This window comes from Mus caroli, unplaced genomic scaffold (genome assembly GCF_978045245.1).
Source record: "Mus caroli unplaced genomic scaffold, Mus_caroli_1 scaffold_20, whole genome shotgun sequence".
Lineage (NCBI taxonomy): Eukaryota > Metazoa > Chordata > Mammalia > Rodentia > Muridae > Mus > Mus caroli.
In genome coordinates, this window is record NW_028227275.1 from 28,208,835 (window position 1) to 28,221,270 (window position 12,436).

The 12,436-nt window shown below is 43.9% G+C and overlaps 1 protein-coding gene across 1 annotated transcript in view; it reads left to right on the forward strand.

Annotated features, from left to right (window-relative positions):
• The first annotated feature begins 1,829 nt into the window (after nt 1-1,829).
• Nucleotides 1,830-12,436, forward strand: part of Atad1 (ATPase family AAA domain containing 1) — a 61,004-nt gene continuing 50,397 nt past the window's right edge. Inside the window, exon 1 of the mRNA XM_021152111.3 lies at nt 1,830-1,911. The gene's annotated coding sequence lies outside the window, so the exon portion shown is untranslated. The remainder of the gene's footprint in view (nt 1,912-12,436) is intronic.

Below are 12,436 nucleotides of genomic sequence, written 5' to 3' on the forward strand. Positions count from 1 at the left end.
GTGAGGAAAGAGAGAGGGAAGGGGGAATGTAGAGGAGGGATGGGGAGGAGGAGGGGGAGAGGGGAGGAAGGAGGGAGGGAAGAGATACAAATCTGGTTCATCATAGAACATGTCACTGAATGCAGGTATTGTATTTTACATTGTAAGAAGGAGCCAGACTGAAGCCATTCTAAATAAAACTGCCATTCTGAATAGGGCTCAAATGAAGTTTATGTTCCCAAGACCTCCCTGGGTTACTGACATCCTGGTAGGCAGGTTGCCCTACCACCATTGCATAAACCAACCAACGAGTGCATGCAGGAAGTGCACCTTGAAGACCTGTTCCTAAGGAAGTGCTTATTCCTCAGTCCCAATTAGTTGAAAACTGTAACTGTAACTTGGCCCAGATGTTTGTGGTTCTCAAGCTTAAGAGCTCTGGAACATCCTGGCTTGGGGGAGGCGAGTTGCCGTTGAGCTCCTGGGTCTTCTGCAGCCCCCATCCATCAGTAGAGTAAATCAAGAAGTCATTTTTCTTGCGCAGTTGCTATGCTCCTTTCCCTCAATAACCATTGGGGGTTTCTGCCCCACTATTGGTTGTCTAGATCCCAAGTATATGACACAGAAATACTACAATTTATTGATAAGTTGTAGGCACTACACAAGGCAGGTTTTGAGCTATTCTAATCCTTCCACATATTAAAACCCACACAACTGTCAGTCACTTGCAATCTGATGTCTCTAAGGCTGCTTCCGTTCCATCGTCCTGTCCCCAGGGTGCACTACTCTTGGTCACATGCTTCTTGTTCATCCAATCTGACGGCAGCCTCTTCCTCTTTCTCCTCTCTCCTTGTGTTTTCTCTTCTTGTGTACTCTCTCGAGAACACCCTCCCCCACTTGAGTCTAAGTCCAGCCTTCTTCTGACCAGTCATAAGTCCAACTTGTTATTCTTTAGAGTATATTCATTACACAACACACGAGACAAAACCCAACAGTAGCACCTTAAGTAAACTGTTGTTGGCTGCATTGACCTGGTGTTTGAGTTGTGTTGGATCTAAGCAGACCCCAGGACAAAGTTTATTCTTTGCAGCCAACCTAACACTCTGGCTGCTTCAATAAATGCTGAGTAATTAATTACTATTGACAAGTACATGACAGGTGATAAGAAATAAGGTCCTTGGGCTGGAGGGATGGCTCAGTGGTTAAGAGCACTGACTGTCCTTCCAAAGGTCCTGAGTTCAATTCCCAGCAACCACATGGTGGCTCACAACCATCTGTAACAGGATCTGATGCCCTCTTCTGGTGTGTCTGAAGACAGCTACAGTGTACTCACATACATAAAATAAATAAATAAAAATAAAAAAAGAAATAAGGCCCTTTAAGATATTAGAATAAAAACATCTTGAAGACAATTTTGTTTGTTTTTTTTTGAGACAGGGTTATTCTGTGTAGCTCTGGCTGTCCTGAAACTCTGTAGATCAGGTTGGCCTCAAAATCAGAGATCTGCCTGCCTCTGCCTTCCAAATGCTAAGAATAAAGGCATGCACTCCCACTTACACAGCCTTAAAGACAGTTTTGTCTTTTATTAAAACTGTCTTAAGCAGATTAGTGTCTCAGTTAAGGGCTTAAGTGAGTTGCTTTTGCCTCTGGAATCCAGGGTTGGTGTCTCAAAGGACAGTCCAATCACATTCACATGCTGGATGCTTCTCTTACGTCACAATCATGTCCAGCATTGTGACATGAGCAAGAATACCCACAACCTCTTCTCCCACCCGCTCAAAATTCTAATTGATAGTCGCATCAAATGTTACCTCCCGTATGAACTAGATAGCTCCTGGTGTCTGTCCCCTGCAAGCCAGAAGGATGCTAGTCCTCGCTGAAGAGTGCAAAAAGCCAACCGGCGTAGGCTTCCCGACAACCGGACTCCTTCAGAAGGTATAGCAACATTTAGAATCAAAACGTTATCCTTGCCAGCTAGTTTAAGCCCTGACAATTACTAATTTTTCATGTTTACGTCAAAGAAGCTGTTTGTACTTCTATTAGGTTTTCTTAAAGAAAACACGTATAAATGTCAGTACTTGCGTGTCTCCCAGTGCCTACCAGTTTTTACATGTCAGACAAATGCTCAGACCAGTTGTTGGTTTTGCTGTTATTTGTTTCTTTGTTTGTTTGGGGTTTGTTTGTTTTAAGAAAGGGTCTTTACATGTATTTCTGGATGTTATCAAACTCACTATGCAGAGCAGGCTGGCCTGGTACTCATAGAGATCCACCCGTCTCTGCTTCCTGGGATTAAAGGTGTGAACCACCAATCTAGACCTCAGATCAGTATAAACTCCATGACTATCCTTTTTTTCAAATACAAAGCTTAAATGTGTAAATGTAACTTATCAGCTGGATAAGATATGGTCCTAAGGGCTGGAGAGATGGCTCAGCAGTTAAGAGTACTGACTGCTCTTCCAGAGGACCTGAGTTCAATTCCCAAAAATAACATGGTGACTCACAACCATCTGTAATGAGATCTGATGCCCTCTTCTGGTGTGCCTGAAGACAGCTACAATGTATTTATATAATAAATAAATAAATCTTTTAAAGAGAGAGAGAGAGAGAGATGGTCCTAAAGAAAAGCCATCCTTATGTCTCTTTACATGATCAAGCCATATTTCATAACCTTGTCTTCCTATACTCAATATGAGAAGTTTTCTGGAAGGACCTTAATCAATATTTCCATCTTTTGTTTTCTAAAGGAATTATCAACAGAGGAAGTGTCAGGCTTACTTGATACTCTGTTTCCTAAAAGGGGGAGGGGAATTACATGTATTTATTAATTACAAGCTAAATTTTATAGGTTCTTCTCAGCTGCTACGATAAAAAAAAAACAAAAACTAAAACCCTCCAGAATGTGAAGGTCTATTTGTATTCAAGAGGACAACTCTTTCAGTCTAACATATTGATGAAGTTATTTTCTACTTCTTCAATTTCCCTTTAGATGAAGGCAGGTGTGAAGGCACATGTCTGAAATCCCAGCTTTGTGGACACAGAGGCAAAAGGACTACCCCAAGTTTGAGGCCACCCTTATCTTATACACTGTTACCCTGTCTCCAAAAACAAAAAAACAAAAACACACACACAAAAAAATCTGTAATATGGAAGTAGACAAATCATCTATTTAATTTCGCTCTCGTCCCAATTAGCTTGCAACAATGCAAAAGCTTAATCAAACTCTAACATGGAAAACCGTACAGTAACTAGTGTTCTTAGTCACCAACTGGGATCAGCAATAACCTTTTTGTTTCCAAGTGAGTCAGCAGTTAATCTGTGTCCTCTGGGCAATAGTGGCAAAGGTGAAGTATGACCCGGGGGGACATTACAGAGCAGGAAAGGAAGTACAAGCTTCAGGAAAGGACAGAGAAAGAGAGGTACTAGACTGAGGGTAGGCAGCTTCCTCAAGCCTAGCTCACACATGAGAGCACTGTAAGGAAGAGAGGAAAAGGAAGCAGAGGAGATGAAAGAGGTGGTTGGGAAGAAAGATACGTTTGCCTAATGAGAGCAGAGAGTCTAACACAGAGATCGCCTAGGTGTCAAAGCTCAGTGTACTAGAGCCTTCAAGCCACTGAGATAAGGTTCTCTATCCAGGTTCTAGTACAACTCCACAGTTCCCCTCCAATTAGGAGGGTGTGTCCTGCTGTGACTGTGCTGAGGACTGAGCTCTGGGCCTTGCACGTGCCACTAAATGATTCTTCCAGTATAGTATTACTCACCGACTCTAGAGTCGCCTCAGTGTGGTCAAGGATTTTTTTGTGTTGTAAACTGGGCATGGAAGTATAAACTTGTCACCCTAGCACTTGGAGGAGGCTAACATGGGATCCATGGTCATCCTTGGCCACAAAGTGGATTTTAGGCCAGCCTGTGACAAACATCACTAGATAATGAATTTATTTAAAACTATTATCTGTAGAAGATAAGCAAACTTCTTTATTTTCCTTTATGTCAATGGTAAGTACTCAAAACTACTCTCATTTATTATATTATGTGAAAGAAGTGGACTGTGGGCTCCTAACCATATCTTCTCTTTGATTAAAGCTTCTCAAAGATATAAAGGAAAAAGCAATAGACCCCAATGGGACCTAGCTCACTTACCATTTATTATTACAGGGAAACATGGAGCAAATCAATCAAGGGGACTGAAGATCAACCAAGTGGTAAATTAATTCAAAACAGATAGATAGATAGATAGATAGATAGATAGATAGATAGATAGTTAGATAGATCTGAGGGCTGGCAAGATGGCTCAGTAGGTAAAGACACTTGCTGCCAAGCCTGACAACCCAAGTTTCATTCCCAGAATCCACATGGTGGAGAGACCCATGTCCTATAAACTCTTCTCTATGTGCAAAACATGGCAAGACCAGTACCACCTGGGTGATTCTTACACATTACAAAGTCCATCTTCAGCTTTTTTTTTTTTTTTTTTTTGACACTCCAGAAGAGGGAGTCAGATCTCTCGTTACAGATGGTTGTGAGTCGCCATGTGATTGCTGGGATTTGAACTTTGAACTCCGGACCTTTGGAAGAGCAGTCAGGTGCTCTTACCCACTGAGCCATCTCACCAGCCCTCTAACTTTTAAAAAAAGCTTTCTTTCTTTCTTTCTTTCTTTCTTTCTTTCTTTCTTTCTTTCTTTCTTTCTTTCTTCCTTTCTTTCTATGAATATATTGTAGCTGTCCTCAGACAGACCAGAAGAAGGCATGGGATCCCATTACAAACAGTTGTGAGCCACCATGTGGTTGCTAGGAATTGAACTCAGGACCTCTGGAAAAGCAGTCAGTGCTCTTAATCTATGAGTCATCTGAGTCATCTCACCAGCCCTCCAAGGGAACTGTTATAAGGACATGTCATTGGGGCTGGCTCCCAGGTTTATCATCATGGTAGGAAGCATGGCAGTGTCCAGATTGGCATGGTGCTAGAGGAGCTTAGAGTTCTACCTTTTTATCCAAAGAAAGCCAAGAGCAGATTAGCTTCCTGGCAGCTAAGAGGAGGGTCTCCAAGCCCAATCTCATAGTGACACACATCCTCTAAGGCCATACCTCCAAATAGAGCCACTCCCTGAGCCAAGTATATTCAAACCACCACAAAATAAATATATATACTGTGTGAATTGAGGGGAAGGCAGCTATACACAGAGCTCATCGAGTAGCCAGAAGAATACACCAGAGAAGCCGGGCGTGGTGGCGCACGCCTTTAATCCCAGCACTCGGGAGGCAGAGGCAGGCAGATTTCCGAGTTCGAGGCCAGCCTGGTCTACAAAGTGAGTTCCAGGACAGCCAGGGCTACACAGAGAAACCCTGTCTCGAAAAACCAAAAAAAAAAAAAAAAAAAGAATACACCAGAGAGTTGGTTCTATCCTACCAGGAATCAAAATCAGTCCTCAGATTTGGTGTCAAGTGCCTTTATCCACTATGTTTATCACCAAACATGTGTGGTAGTTTTAATATTAGGCATGAATTTCTGAAGAAATCTGTATGAGCACACCAAAATTGGAAGGCACTAATTCTTCACAGTTACATAGCTGTAATGTGAAATGCAGCAATCTAGAAGCCTATTCCCCCCGGCAAAGGAGTTAGATATTATTTCCAGTCAACATTTTGTGCTCTTCTACATCATATCCATGGCAACTCGAGAGCCAGTGAGATGGCTCCATAAGTAAAAGCACTCGCCATGCAAGCTGACAGCCTGAGTATGATTCCTGGATCCTACATAAAGGTGACAGGAGAGAAACACTCCACAGACTTGTCTTCTGGTCTCCATACACAAGCTGTGGCACACTTATACAACACACACATGCACACACTCACACTCACGCACACTCACACACATACACACACACACTCACACACACGCGCGCGCGCACACTCACACACACTCACTCACACACACACACACACGCACACACACTCACACACACACTCACACACATACACACACTCACACAAATGCACATACACAGCCGGGCGTGGTGGCCCACACCTTTAATCGCAGCACTCGGGAGGCAGAGGCAGGCAGATTTCTGAGTTCGAGGCCAGCCTGGTCTACAAAGTGAGTTCCAGGACAGCCAGGGCTACACAGAGAAATCCTGTCTCCAAAAGCCAAAAACAAAACAAAACAAAACAAAAAACAAAAACAAATGCACATACACACACAAGTAACTTTAAAAGGATAACTTCTGATGATAGTGCTTTTATAAAATCAATGTAGAGAGCTTTTAAGCCCTCATTTACCATACTTCTTTTAAAGGGCCAGTGACAGTATATGGATTGAGTTTTGACAGGAACAAGGTACAATGAGTCAGATGCAGACTCTGGACTGAGACTGCCTGGTTAAAGTCCTGCCATGGTACTGTGAAGGCTAATATTAGTGGTTGTATTCTTTTTTTGTTTTGTTTTGTTTTGTTTTGTTTTTCGAGACAGGGTTTCTCTGTGTAGCCCAGGCTGGCCTGGAACTCAGAAATTCACCCACCTCTGCCTCCCGAGTGCTGGAATTAAAGGTGTGTGCCACCACGCCTGGCTTCAGTTTCCCTTCTTAAACGGCCAAAGATGAGAGCCCATGGAGGAGTGGGCTGGGCTCTCTTACATCATCTCACAGACAAGCCTGCGGGCCAATCTGATTGAGGGTCTGTGCTCTGAGATGTGTCAAGAATACAACCACTGCTGGGCAGTGGTGGCACATGCCTTTAATCCCAGCACTCGGGAGGCAGAGGCAGGCAGATTTCTGAGTTCAAGGCCAGCCTGGTCTACAGAATGGAGTTCCAGGACAGCCAGGGCTACACAGAGAAACCCTGTCTCGAAAAACCATTAATAAAAAAGGGTGGGTGGGTGGGAACTGAACAATTAGCCTGGAACCAAGCTGAGAAGCGTTTTCCTCAATGGATCGTTTCTGTTTCATGCTCTACCACCTTGAGTTCCTGCCTTGGAGTCCCTCCATGGACTGTAACCTGTCAGATGAAATAAACCCTTTCCTCCCCAAGCTGCTCTTGGTATGCCATGGTATTTATCACAGCAACAGAAAGCAAACTAGGACAGACATTTACTATTTAGTAAGGCAATGATAATCATTTTCATTTCTTTATCTGAGAATGGTTGTATTACTTAGTGCCTAGGGTTACGAGAATTTGCCAAGTTAATATATATAAAGCATTCACTCGGGTGGTCGGCCCATATGCAATGTTAGATAAGTATCCTGTCAATCACACTACTTTCCAGGCCCCTATCTAACCTTATAATGGATTCGGTGCCCAGATATCTTCATACAACCAGAAACTTTTTATTGAGTTTATCAATTGCTATAATAAAGCTTTAGTTGAAAGGCTCTGCATTTATAGCCCCGTCCCCAAACTTAAACTTAAAGGTACAGTGTGCAACCAAGTTTTTGCTCTCTGTCTCTGTCTCTCTCTCTCCTCTCTGGTGAAGAAAGGAAATACACACTAACTGACAACAAATCCAACAACCATGGAACTCCCCCGTGACCGTGAAAAGAAAGCTAGTTGGAGCCTAGATCATGCTCCCAAATCTATAGTGTTCATACCGGTCACCCAGTCCTTAAGCGTGCCCTGCAGTCTAGATTCACAATCTAGCTGCATCTGTATCTGTGTAGCTTCACTAGGAAGACTGAGAGTAGTGAATAAAGTTCTGTAGGGGAAAGAGTCAGAATCTGTAAGCAGAACCCACACGCAAGCATCATCCTCTGAACATGCAGTGGTTTGCTAGGGTAGGAAGTGACTTCCACACCACCAAGAATGTCGAGTGTCCATGGCTGCTTGCGGGATGCTATGATCACAATAGTTTCCTAATGCATAGTGCGTGTGCTCCAGTTCCCTTAATACATTATCCTCGACCCTATCACAAAACCTATAACGTAGATGCTATACGCATTTTATAGAGGACGGAATTGTGTGTTCCAGTTCCTTTACATACACTATGGTCAATTCTTTCACAAAACCTAGAGTATAGATGCTATTGGCAGTTTATAGATGACAGAATTCATCTTCAGAGAGGTAAAATTAATTAGCCTCAAATGTAAAGAAAGCATTTGGGAGAGTTATGATTTGATCTATGTTTTCTAACTGACTGTTACAATGTGCACAGGCACGTATCTTTTTAAGGGGACTGGGGACAGAACTTGGGATCTCAAGGATGCTAGGCAAGTGCCTACCACCAAGCTATTATGTCCTCAACCCTGAGGCACACTTTTTTTCCCCCCCCCCCCCCCGAGACAAGGTTTCTCTGTAGCCCTGGCTGTCCTGGAACTCACTCTGTAGACCAGGCTGGCCTCCTCGAACTCAGAAATTCGCCTGCCTCTGCCTCCTGAGTGCTGGGATTAAAGGCGTGGGCCACCACGCCCGGCTCGAGGCACACATTCTTACTGTTGACATTTTGTCTAGGCTCTGCCTCACAGTTATCTGGCGATAACCAGTTATTCCTGATTCACTCACTATAAAAGGGGCTTCTTGCCCCGTCCTCACTCTCTTGCTCTCTTCTCTTCTCTTCTCTTCTCTTCTCTTCTCTTCTCTTCTCTTCTCTTCTCTTCTCTTCCTTCTCTTGCTCCTCCTCCCTTACCCTCTTCCCCCCTCTCTGTTTCCCTCCCCTTCTCTCTCCACGAGTTCATGGACCCCCTCCCCCCACTTTCTCTGTCTCTACTCACCTCCCCATGCCCTAAATAAACTCTATTCTATACTATACTGTCCTGTGACTGGTACCTTAGAGGGAAGGGATGCCTCAGCAAGGGCCCTCAGAGGCACCCCTTCCCCCCACACCATGACTGAGCCTCCCTCAAACATATTCCTGGCTTTTCTCTATCTTTTTATAAAACACACACTTACTGCGATTCTATACTAGCTTTGGATGAAAATTCAAGAACATTTAATATTTCTTTCAACCCTGAGAATCTAAGATTAAAAATTCTTCTCCCTAGATACACAACCAAGTCTCGTCTAATCATTTCTCAAACCCTACTGCAGGATGTTTCTCAAGGGGAAAGATGGCCCATGACAACTTTTCTTTTCTAACTTGAAACAAGGTCTCACTGTGTAGCTAGCGCTCACCTTGAATTCACAAGGATTCAGTTCCCAACAGAACACGCACAAGCACACGCGCGCGCGCCACAGCCACAGAGCCTACCTCCTATGGAATGAGGAGCATATAACGTATTTGCGGAGACTTTTTAATGGGGGTTGTGAGTGTGTGTTCAAGTACCGCCGTTCTTGGTTTATTTACCGAAGGAAGAAATTATCCATTAAACTAAAACACTGTAATTGTAAGCATTTTGATAACATGCAGCGAAACTGGCTGACAAATTTATTTCCAAGACATCCAAGCATAGGGCTGGAACAGAGGTGGGCTAGAGACCAACAGAGTCTGGAGGAGACCTAGAGAGAAGCAGCTGTTAGGTGGCTAAGACTCTAGCATCTTTTCAGCTCTTTACAAAGCTCCTCGGGGAAGAAAACAGTTGAGTCAGCCTCAACCTCTTTTACCCACCACCCCTCCCCTTTTCTGGTTCCTCTTCAATCGGAGAACTCCGGAACGGGACGCAAAGAAGAGGGCGTGAGCATGCCTCTGCCTTTGGGTAGGTATTTAAACTCAGCAAGCAGGAGGCAGGAAGGTAGAAGGGTTTGTGAAACTCAATCAGGTGCACTATTTTGAAGCTGAATGGGGCTTTCAGCTCTGCCAATTTAGTGGGTTGGTTTCCTGCAGTTTTGTAACTCAAGTCCCAGGCTTTGCCTTTTGTCTTTCTCCTCGCGTCCTTCTGTTTTATTCCCCTGATCCAGAAACAATGACAATAGAAGTGGGGAGGGGTGCCGATTATAAGCTTGGCTTGCCAGTGCGTGGCTGCCGGTTCCCTGTGGCGAAAAGAGAAGGCCCAGCAGGGCTTTCTATGCCTGAAATTAGTCAACTCTGCCCTTGGTTTTGCCTGTGGAAGAAATGCATTCATTGTTGAATCAATCTCTGTCTGTCCGTCTGTCTATCTGTCTTTGTGTGTATCTCTCTCGTTCCCTTTCTCGCCAGAAAAGCATCTTAAATCTTGAATGTTTCCATCAGTGGGTGAAGTGCCTGCAACGCAAAAAACGAGGCCCTGAGCTTACATCCTCTCCTCCCCCTCACCCAGACCCCACGTAGTGCAGTAGGGGCCAGCACCTGCAAACCCTGTGCTGAGAGGTGGAGCCAAGGAGCCTCCGGAAGCTCAGCTCCCACGCCAGCTAAGTCAGTGATCTCTGGGCTCACAGAAATGCCTTGTCTCAGAAAATAAGGTGGAGAGTGATAGAGGATACCCCGTGGTGACAGCTAGCCTCCATTCTCTTGCAGACATATGTGGACTTGAATATAGATGCAGGTGTCATATCCACAAGCCAATGTTTTAGTAAATGTCTTGAGCGTCAGTGAATTAACTTTTATGTGAATAACAACACTAATGAAGGTAGAAAAGATGGCTGTGGTTTGCAGAGAAAAGGATGACAGGCAAGGTATTCCATCCTAAATCACCATCTGGTTTAGGGGCATGCTCTCATCTGCTAAACTAATTTTTTTTATTAGTACAAGAAATTATGTAACTTCCCCCTAAGCAAATATTCAATTTTTATCAGGGACACACCCCAGCTTAAAAAAGAATAAACCAACTAAAGTTAAGTCTAAAGACATTCTTCTTGTACATATGTCTTTAGAACTCTGTGAGAACAAGGGCTGTTCAGCCAATAAATAGCTATTAATAACCAGAGCCAGCACTGACAATAGACTGAGAAAGAGCCACAGTTATTCTCATGAATTGATCAACTTTTCAATTAATTTTAGAGTGAGTTTGTTTGAGGCAAGTCTCTATAGCCCAAACTAGCCTAGAATTCATTTTGTAACCCAGACTGGCCACAACCTCCTGAAAAATCCTACTACCTCAGCCCCTTGTGTTTCAGTTATGAGTTCCCACACCCAGATTAATATTTTAAATTTACCCTAGGGTCACGGAGATCAAATTTTATAGGTTTAAAAATAACTATTCTCACTACTGTACAGCCAACTGATCAGTAAGACATGGGAAGAGGGGAAGATAAACATTGAAGATAATGAACTAAAACCGGGCGTGGTGATGCACGCCTTTAATCCCAGCACTTGGGAGGCAGAGGCAAGCAGATTTCTGAGTTCGAGGCCAGCCTAGTCTACAGAGTGAGTTCCAGGACAGCCAGGGCTATACAGAGAAACCCTGTCTCAAAAAACCAAAAACAAACAAACAAACAAAAAAGATAATGAACTAAGAGGTCACAGGAACAGTGTATGGTCCCTTCATAAACCAGGCCTTAATGTTGCAGACAGGATGCCAAAATTGAAACGTGTAAGGGGTCATGTCCTCATGTAAAATCAGAGGTGTATGACTCTCCTTATACACTTCAGAGAATGAGGGAATATTAACGTCATCACATAATGACCATGCGGTCTGTGAGATGACACACCAGCACAGACTTTGGTCACCTGCTAAATGACAGGCATTGATTTTTACATTTTTATTTTGCTTTGTTTTTAGTGTTTCATTGTTGTTGTTGTTGTTTGGTTTGGTTTCTTTTGGTTAACTTTTTTTTTTAAAGTATCATTTTAAAGTCGGATTCTCTCTTTTTCTTTTTTATTTATTTATTATACATAAGCACACTGTAGCTGTCTTCAGACACTCCAGAAGAGGGCGCCAGATCTCGTTACGGATGGTTGTGAGCCACCATGTGGTTGCTGGGATTTGAACTCTGGACCTTCGGAAGAGCAGTCGGGTGCTCTTACCCACTGAGCCATCTCACCAGCCCCCTTTTTTTGTTTTTCGAGACAGGGTTTCTCTGTGTAGCCCTGGCTGTCCTGGCACTCACTTTGTAGACCAGGCTGGCCTCGAACTCAGAAATCCGCCTGCCTCTGCCTCCCGAGTGCTGGGATTAAAGGCGTGCGCCACCACGCCCGGCGTGGTTTTTTTTTTTTTTTTAACTAATTAATTTACCTTTTATCCCAGCCACAGTTCCCCTCTCCTCCAAGTTTTCCTCCTCCCTTCCCCTCCCCCCACTTCTCCCTTTCTCTTCAGAAAAGGGGAGGCCTTCCCTATGGACATCAACCAGGCTTGGCGTATCTATTGCAGTAAGATTGGGTGCATCTAGGCGCGGACAGCCCCGGGGGAAAGGGTCCCAAAGGCAGGTGACATTGTCAGAGACACCCCTGCTCCTGCTTTACATTGCATATGGATTGTATCATTTACTTCTCAGTGCAAATCAGTGGTGCATACATGTGGGAAAACTGAGGCCTGTGAGCAGAAGCCCAAAGTCACCCTGATGTAGGTTCAAACCCAGGGCTATCTATCAATCTAATGTTCTTAAATTCTGTACATATCAAAACTGGCCCTGACAGGACTACTTTTTAAGAAGTTACCATGAGCAGATCCATCCTGCTGAGTCAGCTT